Below are 13,585 nucleotides of genomic sequence, written 5' to 3' on the forward strand. Positions count from 1 at the left end.
CTAGGTGTCACTGATAGATTGTGAGACTTATCGGATATCGTCTTGATGATCGATGACTCTCGAAGGTTAGAGCTGAAATTATTCCAACCCATCAAAAAGAGTTTCAATGATATTATGATGAAAATCATAATATATTTCACTACCAGATAGAATAAAACCTATGGGGTCATATATTAGGAGATTTAATCTTGAATTTATCAATTGGACTTGTAAAGTTCTAATTGGGTTAGGATTTATTAAAATTTTATTAGATTTAAGAGAACCATGCTAGCACATGGTTAAACCTGATTCTTCTCTGGACTACGATTTCTTATTAGATAAAGATTGAATCAAGTCTATTGCCTTGAACCTAATCTAAATCCATTTTGATTTGAATTTAGTGGGGCACCTATTTATGAGTCCAAGAGGATTAGATTAGCTCAATAAGTTGGCTAACTAATCTTTTATTTTCTCTCTTGTTATTTTCTAATGTGATGTAAAAATCATTGGAAAGAAGAGATGGCGTCTGCCCTTGGATAGGGAGTGAGATAGAGAGAGGGATCCACTTCCTCTCTTGCTTAGGCATGGAAGGAGAGAGAGGGAACACACCCCCTCTCTTGTGCATGAAAACCCTAAGGGGGTGCCAAGTGTTGGCGCCCCAACTACCTATCTAACAATTCATGTGGCACCCTCTCATCTTGTCTTATAAGATGAGAGCGCCACATCCACTTGATTTTTGAAGCAAGGGCCTTTTCAATTAGGTCTGATTTTCTTAAGAAGAAAATCAAATTAAAAGGTAAGAGACTTTATGAGATAAAATCTAACCTTTTTAGCCTGATTAGATAGTAATTTGGAATCAAGAAAGACCTATTTAAGGAGATGGACTCCTAGAGTTTGATTATAATTGAATTTTGAGAATTTAAAACTCCTCCTCTCTTTCTCCACACCTCACCCTCTCTCCCTCATCTCTTTTCCATGCCCAAGGGTTGGGAGTCCATCATCCCACACGCCTGAGTTGAGAGGTGTCTCTTCTACAGCAAAAAACGAGGAGAAAAAAGCTACAATTTAAGGGTTGAGGTTGCAGTCAAGATCAACTGTTGATCAAGGTTCAAAGAGGCTACAATCTTACTTGGAGAAGAAGGATCTATCATGAGAAAAAAAATCCAAGATTGATCTCAATGGATATCTGTAAAGGCTGGACACGTGTGCGGCTCAAGGACCTTCGGATCTAAAATCATTAGTAACGGTGTATTTCAACCCAAGGAAAAGTATTAAGATTTGATCTCTTCTTTATTTTAATTTTTAGATTATACGCATGTCTTTATTTCTGGACTCGGATAAAGATTAGATGAGATCTAACGCATGTGGGATTAAAGGATTTAACCCGATTTGTTTCTGCTGCTCTTCAAAAAGATTTTTAAAATTTATGCATGCAATCCTACCCGATTTTCTAATAGAGAGTCCATGTTGGCACCGGTCACAGGGCATCATTCTCATTGCTCGTAAGATATCGACTCGAAAGTTGGTGACATGTCAAACTCGAGATCAGATGGTAGCTGATGAGATTGCTTCATCTCGGTACTCCTTGATGGATTTGATGGTGCTCATCATTGGGGTACACGTCAATGCTTCCACTAGCCTAGGATTTTTGGGGATGAGTCCTAAGGGCATCGACTGCAGTGGTATGACCCCATAATAGTGACAATCTACATAACATGTGTGAACACCACACTTAAGTGGAACGGGTGGTGCCATGATTCCTACAAAAAAAGGATCTAATAGAGCCATGATTGTGATTCTGTGTACATACGAATGTGTATTTATGAATGTACATAATAGAACCCATATTGTTCACAATCTCTCTCTCTCTCTCTCTCTCTTCTTTTTTAAATCTTGGGGAAGGTCAGATGAAGCTGGATTGGCTTTACTTCTACAAGGCTTGCACTGTGTATTCCAAATTCAAGAGATTTACTTTTAGTAATTATAGAAATTATAAGGAGTACTTAATAAAATATTTGCCAACGGCCATCCTGTATAATCTAAATTGTCATTAGTCAGAAAATATTTTGAGCTTTGTTTTAACAAACGTTGAACGATTTTAAAGGTTTCCCAATCAAGATCAGATACTATTCCAAGTTCCATATGGAAGGAAATTAACAAGAATATTGTTGAGATTAGAACTCTTGTCTCCAAATCATTTTCTACTTGTTTAGAAACAATTTTAGTTGATGAATGCGAGTCCATTCGCTTGTAATAGTATAAGAGATCGTGAAGAGAAGGCTAGATCAACCCATTATTTCAAATAGATTGTCTGTATTCTATTGCAAGACAAGCACATGTAAACATGATGATTAATGGTTTTTGATGGATCAATTATAAATAGTCATGTATCTCATTCTAGTTTAGGTGTAATTTCACATAATTAAATTATAATAACTTAGGATTTCATTGAAAAAAATTAGTTATTTGAATTTTTTGACTCTGCATAATTATCTAAGTTTCGCATAAGCAGCTATTATTTTGTTGAACCAGGGTAAGGGTTTTTTACTTCTTTTTGTTTGAACTTTGGTTGAGCTGAGAGTATTCTCCTGGAACATATCCAAGGACTACATACGTTTACTTGAGTGTGCTGCTTTTTTGGATTGCTGTTCTTTATGACCGTCTTGCTCAAATCACTTGGGTAAGTGTCTGAAAGGCATTTTTCCCTATACGGTTGTATGAGGGGATCTCCCAACTAATTGATTTTGTTTAAAAATAAAAGATATGTGATTCATTTTATCCATTTTAGTATTGATTAAGCTCAAACTTTGGAGATCCACATTCTCCAAGAGGCTCCATGTGGTACATTTGCCTATCTCCAATTCAAGTAAGAACAAAGATGTACATTCTAAAATGGAGAGTATATTTATTAAATTATATTGGTAATATAAATATAATCATATTTGATTATCACAATTATCCACAACAAATCTAACAAGCACTGCATCGATCTGCATGCAAATCTACATAGCTTTTTTATTTTTGGTAAAAAGAGTTACAAATGACTTTTATAACACACTTGACGTGCACCTACAAACGGAGGGTCATATGGATCCGGGAAATAAACAAGGTAACAGAAACACAGCTATTACCGAGGACACAAGTTCAAATGCACGTTCTTAGCATTGGTGACCTCCGCGGTCCATCAACATACATTCATCATTCCTTTACAAATATTGAGAAAGAAAACAAAAGCAGCTTGCGCGCACTCTCACACTCCTCTCTCTCTCTCTCTCTCTCTCACATGCATACATACACACACAACACACGTACATGCAATATTCCATACTTCCAAGAACTAGATAAACCCTGACAGTAACCACAAACTGGTACTTTATTCTTCCTTGCCATTGATGACGGACCAACGAGCTCCACAGCTATAGGCCGAGCAAAAGGCCTCCACGCACGTCAACAGCAGGAGCAAAATAGCAGCCAGAAACGTAAGGATCTGCCATGACCCCAACAAATAAGTCTTCATAAACTTCCGGGTCTTAGCACTCCACCTATTGCTATAATACTGGTTTGCATCCACTAACACTTTGTCTATGAACCGAACTTTTGATAGCCTCACCGATTTGCTCATCCCATTCCAAAGATCTGCCACCTCCTCATCATTCTTCATCCGGTTCAAGATGATTCCACTTTGCCTTAGTAGTTTCACATTCTCCTCAGTGTCTATAATCCCATTGATCAACTCCTTGTAGCGAGTAAACACCATCGGCCCCGACTCAACCGACGTCTCATATGCTACTAAATTTCTCAACAGAACTTCAGTGTTGGTGTCCAAACTGACCGTAGGAAGAAAAAATGTGGCAGTTTTTGAAGTTGTCAAAGAAAAAATGATGGACTCAAAATAAAATAATACTATATTTTATGAAGGTACTCAAAGACTCAAAATGCTCATTGTTTCGTTACAAAATGACCCCATAGGTATTTATAGCTATTAGGGAAATTTACTAAACATAATACATCACTAAATATGCATTTATAACACTTCTTCCCAAAGATCACATCTATATTCCGAGATTAACTCATAATTACTCATGCATCTTCTAGATAATGGGAGTTTCTATATGAATCTTTGGCTCCCAAGACTCTTAGACTCCCAACATTAATGATTTTACATTTAAGTTTATTTACTAACACCCTCCCTTAAACTTAATTGTATTCCATCCTTCATGCCAAGTAAGTTCTTGAGCTTGTGAAAAAGATTTGCTGCAAGTGGCTTGGTGAAGATATTGGCAACTTGATCATAAATCTTTGCATAAGCTAACTCTACATTCTTCTCTTTTATATGCTCCCTTATGAAATGAAAATGGATGTCGATATGCTTACTCCTTTCATGATAGATCGGATTCTTTGCTAATGCCATTGCCGACTTACTATCCACATATATTTTAGTAGCATCACCTTGAGAGAAATAGATATCTTGTAATAATCTTCTAAGCCATATAGCATGACAAATATATGAAGATACTGCAACATATTCCGCCTCACAAGTAGAAAGAGTCACAATAGCTTGCTTCTTAGAAAGCCAAGTGAATGCCGTATCATCCATATAGAAAACAAATCTGATTGTACTTTTTCTATCATTCGAATCTCCTCCCCAATCACTATCCGAATAACCAAAAAGCTGAAAATCATAAGAAGGAGAATACATTAATCCATGAGATATAGTACCTCGGATGTAATGAAGAATTCTTTTTGCGGCTTTCCAATGTGTAAATTTTAGTTCCTCCATGAAACGACTTAATAAGCCAACTCCATATAGAATGTCCGGTCTTGTGCATATGAGATATCTTAAGCTTCCAACTAAGCTTTTATAAAGAGTAGGATCCATCACCTTACCTTCTTCAAATTTTGATAGTTTGACTCCACAATCAACAGGGGTGCTTATTGGCTTGTAATTTTCCATCTTAAACCTCTTAAGAATCTCCTTTGCATATGCTTCTTGAGAAATGAAGATGCCTTCATTATTTTGCTTGACCTCTAAGCCGAAAAATATGACACAAGCCCCAAATCTGTCATCTCAAACTCTAAGGTCATAGTTTGCTTGAATTCTTCAAACATTTGAGAGTTGCTTCCTATAAAAATAAGATCATCCATATACAAAGAAACAAACAATATATCTTCATTCTTCTTCTTCACATATAAGGCATGCTCATATGGACATTGCATGAAGTCATTAGCTTTGAAGTATGCAACAATTCTACTATTCCATGCTCTAGGTGCTTGTTTCAAGCCATAGAGCACCTTCTTCAACTTCAAAACTTTTTCTTCATGACCCTTCTTCACATACCCTTTGGGTTGTTTTGAAGCGAAAATCAATACAGGGGTAAAATGGTAATTTTAAATTTTTTCAAAATCACTATTATACAGTGAAAATTATTAATTAATCTAATTAATTAATAAGAATTTATCCTACACTAGGATCTAAATATGATATATAGCATGCATGCATTTAAATTTGAAATTCGAATTCGAACAGTAAATACTTTACTGTAATGTGTTCAGAACACAATACCTTTGTGCGGGTAGTAGATTGCCGCAATCTGATCACCATCGAGAGAGTCTGATCGTCGCGACGTAGTCACACAGCGTGTCTGGCCTCTGCAGATCGTCCACATGAAGCTCCTGGTCTGATCGACTCCTCACGAGTGCTAGCTCGTTGTAGAGTCCTTTTGACGGTCAATGCTGATCGAACTCCTTCGATCGATGTCTGTCGATTCTTCGGATGTTCTGGATTATCAACAGACGTGCTTGAGAGGATGTTGAAGATCTCTTGGAGATTTTGTGGGCTCACGACACTCGTAGCTCACTTTCTTACTTTCCGAACCCCAGGCTAAAACTCTAGGGAACTCACCGGAAATCTTGCACCCACTTTTCTTTCTTTTCTTTCTTTTTCTCTTGGAAAGATATGGACTTCCTTCTCACGCACTAGACTTCTCACGCCCCAAAATTTTTCTCCAAAAATCTTCTTACACACGCCCCACTCTTCTCCTCCTTTTATAACAACGTCAAACGTCTTATCCAAATGAAAGGATAAAGATGAGTAATTGCACATTTGAATTCAAATCAAATTTTGAATTCAAATGGACACCAACTCATCCCTTATCCACTAAAGGCGTGAAGCGTGGCTTAAATTATGCATGGAGTGATTTCATGAGAAACCTTTTCTCATGTAATAAATGGGACGTAAAAAAAGGGATAAGGCGCAAAGATTGATTGCCCATTCAAATCCAAACTTTATTTTGAATTTGAATGGCCAACCAATCATCCTTATCCATTCAATTGGCATATTAAAGTGGGGCGTGGAGAGGGCTTGGCGTGAGAAAAAAATTCATGAGAAATTCCTTCTCATGAATTCAAATGGGTGCAATGGAAGTGAGGTGGCGCATGGAGATTGGGTCAAGATGGTTTTATTATTTAAACCAACTTAATTGAACCAAATAAGTTAGGTCCAATTAGAATAATTTAAATCCAACTTATTTAGTCTTAATTAGGTTCAATAAAATTTTAATCAAATCAGGAATTGACTAAGCCCAACCCCTGATCAAATCAGAGACCAAACCATCTCGACGATTAGGTCAACTCTTAACCTAATCGGATCAAACCCAACTGAATCCAATTCAATTGGACTTGATCCAAAAATAATTACTCAATCAAATTGAGTTAATTAGTGATCAAATCACTAATTAAACCTCTCATAAATACTGAGTCCAAATCCGATGGGCAATCGGACATCAGAATTCATCGATATGTAACCCTGATCGAAAAGTCCCAACCAGTGGGACTCTTGACCCCGATACCTATAATATGTGGAACTCATGATCAGAGAATCCTGATTCTCGATCACTGAGTCCCAAACATGTAGGATTCAACACCAGCCATCAGATCAAAAAGAAACCTCTAATGTGTGTGACCCCGCAGGTTCGAACCTAAGCTGGTAGCACAGGAACCAATTCCTGTACTAATCGAAGTGACCATCTAGCAATGGTACCCGACGTCCGGATAGGTCGAAGAGTCGCAATCGCAACACTCAGAACCTATATGAATATGGTTACAGTATAATTCATCCTTTTGACCCCTGTGTTTAGGATGACTCAGGGTTAAACTGTCAATCCTGATCAGATCATCCGAATCGTGCTCAACTCAAACAGTCCTGTGACTCCTCACAAGAACTACCCTGGCCAAGATTTTGCTAAATTAAAACACGACTGTACACAGTTCCTAAACTAGAGTGGTCAATCCCATCTTGACACACGCACCGATAAGTCAAGTACTTGACTACACCCAGCAGCCTTCCGTCACTGAATTAAAAATTCAGGTAGTCCAGTGCCTAAGTGCAGTGAGTTGCTTGCAAGTCACCGTGGCAGTCTCAGGTCGGAGGGATATTTATACCCATATTCCATCGGAGTAAATCTTGACAACAGAAATAGCTCCGGAGTTGGTCACGTTCAGTGCAGATGTACCCTTACATCTCACCTGTATGCCATACCAATGTCTCCACACTCATTGGTTAAGAGGACAACCAACCTATATGGCACACAATGACCTATGCTTGATAAATGTTGTCGTCCTTAGTAACAACGTATCATTTGGTCGCGAACAGATTTAAGGACTAAATGACAAATCCTCCTTTGTCGAGTCTAAATAGTCCTAAGGACTTCACCACAACATAGGAGTTCATTAGAAGATGAAACATTTTGTGATGAAAAATGTTAAAATAATTTTTATTAATTCATAATTCATGTACAAATACAAAAATGAGCACAACCGTGAACAGGCTGACGATTGACTTTGGGACACTATTCCCAACATGTTTCGCATAAACTTCTTCTTCTAAAATTTCATTCAAGAAAGCTGATTTGATATCCATTTGAAGAATTGGCCATTTGAATTGTGCTACAATAGAGATAAGTAATCTTATAGTTTTTATGCGAGTAACTAGGGTGAACACTTCTTCATAGTCGATACCACCTTGTTGCTTGTAGCCTTTAGCTACCAATCTTGTTTTATACTTCTGTATATGTCTTTAAGCATTCTTCTTCTTCTTGTAAACCCATTCAACATCTATGGATTTATGGCCTTCGAGGAGAGTAGTAAGTTCCCAAGTATTATTTTTTTCTATTGCTTTGATCTCCTCATCCATGGCGGCTTTCCAAATCTTATCTTGTATTGCATCTTCAAAAGAAATATTTTCATTATTAGCCAAAAGACAAACAAGATTAAGCTCGTTTGTTACCTCATATAGCTCTTGCAAACTCCTTGTCTTCTTTTGCATTGGACTATCATCCAAAAGAGGTGATACTCTAGAATGTAAAGATGAAGGTGGTGAAGAAACTTCAAAATGCACCTTTGATTCTTTCTCTTCTTTTTCCTTCTCTTCATAAAATAGCTCTTTGTTTGATTGCCTACTTCACATGCCATCTTCATGAAACTCCACATCTCTACTAATATGAATCTTTCTAGTTTTTGGATCAAGGAGCTTAAAAGCTCTAGATCAAGTATCATACCCGATAAAAATAAATTTTTTACTCTTGTCTTCAAGCTTCATTCTTCTTTGGTCTGGGGTATGAGCATAGGTGATACTCCCGAAAATCTTCAAGTGTGAGACACTAGGTTGTCTTCCACTCCATGCCTCTTGTGGAGTTATATCCTCTAGGCTCTTGATAGGACATTGATTAAGCAAGTAGACTGCACAATTTACGGCCTCCGCCCAAAATTCCTTCGACATGACCTTCGTCTTCAGCATACTTCGAACCATGTCAAGAATAGTCCGATTCTTTCACTCCACCACTCCATTTTGTTGGGGGAAATAGGATGCCGTCAAGAATCGTCAAATGCTATGGTCCTCACAAAAATATTCGAATTCTTTAGATGTGAATTCGCTTCTACGATCAGATCGTAGGGCCTTGATGTAGTAGCCACATTCTTTTTCCACCATAGCTTTGTACTTGTTGAATGTGAAAAATACTTCAGACTTCTCCTTCAAAAAATACACCCAAGTTTTTCTGCTAAAATCATCAATAGAGGTTAGAAAATAATGATGCTCTCTAAAAGATGTTGGAGAAATTGGCTCACATATATCGGTGTGGATGAGTTCAAGTGGCTTATTTGCATGACAAGAAGTTTCTTTGAAAAAATTCTTTCTTGATTGCTTACTAAGAACACATTTTTCACAAAATTATTCTGGAGAGTCAATATGTGGTAAGCCTTTCACCATCTTCTTACTTGATAGTTGCTTAAGGTCACCAAAGTGAAGATGACCAAATCTTAAGTGCCAAAGCCATGAGCAATCCTTCACACTTGCATTCAAACATTTAGTATCAACATGTTTGATGTTAAGTATGAACATTCTATTTTTTGTCATTTGAACAAGGACTATCAAATCATTCTTTTGATTTCTCAAAAATAGATTTCTATTTTTCATATGCACATCATATCCTTTCTCCAAAAGCTGCCCCAAACTCAAAATATTGTTCTTCATCTCCGGTATATAATAAACATTAGAAATAAATTTATGACTTTCATCTTTTAATTGAATAAAGATTTCACCTTTGCCCTTCACGTCTACTTTGAAGGAGTCACCAAAAGACACATGTCCATTCACCGATTCATCCAACTCCGTGAACATGTTCTTATAACCACACATGTGATTACTTGCATCAGTGTCCAAGAACCACATATTTTGCTCACCAGTGTCATCTTCTTTGCAAGCAAGCAATAAGATTTCATCATCATCTTATTCTTTCTTCTTTGCATAATGAGCCTTCTCTTCAACTTGGTTAGCATCATTATACCAACAATCTGAAGCATAATGACCAAGTTTGTTGCAATTAAAACAACAAACTTTGGAATTGTCATACCTTCTGCCTCTATATGAGCCTCCTTGTCCATGTCCTCCTTTTGAATTTTGGCTTAACTCCTCTTTATTATTGTAGCATCCACGTCCTCGACCGTATCCACGGCCTCTCCATTGGCCACGGCCTCGTCCTCGACCTCTTAGACTCTTTTCATTCTTGGAGTCTTCTTTGTTCTCCTTCAAAGAAACCTTGGATTGAAGAACTTGCTCCAAAGGCTCTTGCCTCCTCTTGTTAAATCTTTCTTCATGAGCTTGTAGAGAACCCATAAGCTCGTCTATAGTCATCTCTTCCAAATCTTTTGATTCCTCGATGGCAACCACAATATAGTCAAATTTGACATCCAATGAGCATAGAATTTTTTCTATCACTCTGGTGTCATCCATAGTTTCGCCATTCCTCCTCAATTGATTGACAACGGCTAAAACTCTTGTGAAATAATCCGAAACACATTCGGATTCCTTCATCTATAGGGCTTCAAATTCGCCTTAAAGAGTTTGGAGGCGAACTTTCTTCACCTTCTCTACTCCTTTATATGAATTTTGGAGAATCTCCAATGCTTGCTTTGAAGTGGTTGCTGCCTCGATCTTCTCAAAGGCTGATTCATCTATAGATTGATAGATGAAATATAGGGCTTTCTTATCCCTCCTTCGAGACTCCCTTTGTTGATTGGTGAGAGCCTCTCCTTCTCTTGGCTCTTGATAGCCTTCTTCTACTAGATCCCAAAGATCTTGAGACCCAAGTAGAGCCTTCATTTGCAGGCACCAATTTTCATAGTTTGTTTTGGTGAGACGAGGAAAGGAGGGTTGGAAGAGACTATTGGTGGACATTATAGCTCTGATACCACTTTGAAGTTGTCAAAAGAAGACTGCTGAGCTTGGAATAAAATAATACTATATTTTATGAAGGTACTCGAAGACTCAAAATGCTCATTGTTTCATTACAAAATAATCCCATGGGTATTTATAGCCATTAGGGGAACTTACTAAACATAATACATCACTAAATATGCATTTATAACATTTCTTCTCAAAGGTCACATCTATATTCTGAGATTAACTCATAATTACTTATGCATCTTCTAGATAATGGGAGTTTCTATATGACTCTTTGGCTTCCAAGACTCTTAGACTCCCAACATTAATGATATTATATTTAAATTTATTTACTAACAGTTTTCAGATCGAACATGATCATAGAGAGGTCCCCTTCTGTTGGCAAGAACTTCACGCCGGCCCTGGTGAGCTCAGTCACTGAAGGGATCATGATCTCTTAAACCAGAGGGGGTTTGTGATCTGAGGTCGAGTCTTCATCCATGGATTTATCATCTCCTTGGAAGAAGAATAGCTTCTCTATAGGAGCAGCCAAGACCGAGACCCCAGGGAGATTAGATATAACCTTCCAAGGTACCTTCACTAAGAACTTGATGGGTCCTTTGATGAGGCTTTTCAAGATGTCCTGGTCTGAAGCATAACTCCAAACCGAACTGAAAATTTTCCTCACACACCTAGACTTGGACAAAGTATTCTCCTCGTTTAGTTCGGGCATATCAACACGCTGTTCGATTTCATAGGTTTCGCTTGCATCCTTGGCCCTAGGAACAATCATGAAATAAAATAGTTGCAGCATGTGAGCGTGCTGCTTAACATCAACATTGGAGAAATCATCTGCTACCTTGAAAGGAGAAACCTCCTTTGCAAATCCTATCAACATTTTTGAGAGTTCATCATCGACAATTTGATCTGAAAGGCTTTGAAATCGTAGGATCCTTCGTAATAGAAAGAGTGGTATCTGGTTCTCGAGCATCAGGATATCCCTAACGATAGCATTATAGGCCAACTTCATTCTTGCAGAGTCCACCATATGTGACATTGATGGAACCTTCCCAAAAACTTTTCCCTCCGCCTCAGAGTAGTTGCGAAGGAACTCAAGCAAGAAAGATGCATCTATTGTCATCATCCATGCTAAAGTCTCTCCACTGAAGTCAAGAAACCTAAATAACATCATAAGCAGAAAATGCTTTGAGTACTACGCATCAAAAAATAGCTGTACAACATATTAAACACTGAATTAGCTAATCTAATCACTAGCCATGCTGAGGAGACTAAATTATAAAAGAGCACGACATACCTATGGTAGTGGGATCTAATCTTATGTTCTTTTTTCATGAACTGTTCGACAAGTTGTTGGAGTTTTCGGCTCTGGAGCTGATTCTGTGTTCTTTTGGCAGTGGCGAGCTTGTAGCGCTCCATTTCATACAGCTGAGGGTCCCAATGGTGGTACGGTCCGAGTGCGAAGAGCTGGGGAACATAGGCTTCAGGCTTGGTGGAGAGTAATGTTTTGGGGACGCTAAAGACTGAGACGGGGACCTGGACATCCTCGCCAACCTCCTCGTCTAGGGTGCTACGAATTTGGATTACCCATCGATGCTCATCAAAGAGAAGAGGATTTTTATCTTGGAGAGGAAAGAGGAGATGATTATTTGAAGAGAGTATTGAGGGCTCCTGAGAAGCCATAGACCTTGCACAAAGAATGGCTTCTAATGAAGAACTGTAGTGCTGTTGGTTGAGACACCATGCTTCGGCATGAATCATGAGGTTCTTAAATACACGGAAAGATGTATAAGCCACAAAGTCTTTTAAGTATGTGGTTAGTTTCACATTAGCTATATATCAGATAGATATTAGATTTTTATACAGAATCAAGAAATATAAATAATGACTTTGGGCTATCTTTTTTGAATAAGATAATGGGTCATATATAAATGGTGTCCAAATAAATCTGATTAATGATATATATGGGCTTAATGTAGTATAAAAACATTGGAGCTAAATGTGGTATCTGCTAGGCGTTACATCTTTTATAATTTTGTGAACTCCATGGCTATTATTGGTGTCGACTTGGTGGGAATCCTAGTCTACAAGCTCATGGTGGAATATTGTCCTCTACATGGGCTAGAGTTAATTAGATAAGCAATAATAAAAGCAATGGGAAGGTCCAGCACTTTAATGGCTTGCTGAAAAGTAGATCCTTGGATGGTGTTGCGTAGCGGCTTAGATCAACACGGTTCCACCGCTTTACAAGCAATGGGATAGGAAAGAGAGATCCACTCAAGAAAGTAGCAGCGTATAGACCAAAATCCATCTTTCTTTTTTTTTGTTTCTTTTTAATTTTCTTATTTTCCATGCTATAAAGACAGTACTTTGTCTCATTCATATATATAGATGATGAGGCAAGTCACTTTTTATTTCTTCATAATAAACACAAATTTCAGATGAAATAAACACAAACTTTTTTAGAATAAACACAAATATGTTTAAAATAAATACAAACGATTCAAAATAAATAAAAATAAAATAAATAAATTTTTTTTAAAATAAATACAAATTTTATGGGATAAAAAAAATATTTCAAAATAAACATAAACTTGACCACACACCCATTCCATCTGCATTAATAATCTATTTTTGAATATTTCTTGTCATATCTGCATTATTTATGGTTTGGGCTTTTTATAATTTTTCATCATCTCTGTGTTAATAGCCTGATTTTTTTTATATTATTGCATCCCATCTATATTAATGGTCTTTTTTTATTCTATCTACATTAATAGCCTGACTTATTTTTATATTTTTCTATCCCATCCGCATTAGTGGTCTAACTTTTTTTTTATATTTTTTAAAATTCAAAGAGATAGAAAACAT

The 13,585-nt window shown here is 37.3% G+C and overlaps 1 pseudogene; it reads right to left on the minus strand.

Annotated features, from left to right (window-relative positions):
• Positions 1 to 3,352: 3,352 nt before the first annotated feature.
• LOC105032295 (putative UPF0481 protein At3g02645) lies at positions 3,353 to 12,430 on the minus strand (annotated as a pseudogene).
• Positions 12,431 to 13,585: the final 1,155 nt, after the last annotated feature.

Source organism: Elaeis guineensis, chromosome 1 (assembly GCF_000442705.2).
Source record: "Elaeis guineensis isolate ETL-2024a chromosome 1, EG11, whole genome shotgun sequence".
Lineage (NCBI taxonomy): Eukaryota > Viridiplantae > Streptophyta > Magnoliopsida > Arecales > Arecaceae > Elaeis > Elaeis guineensis.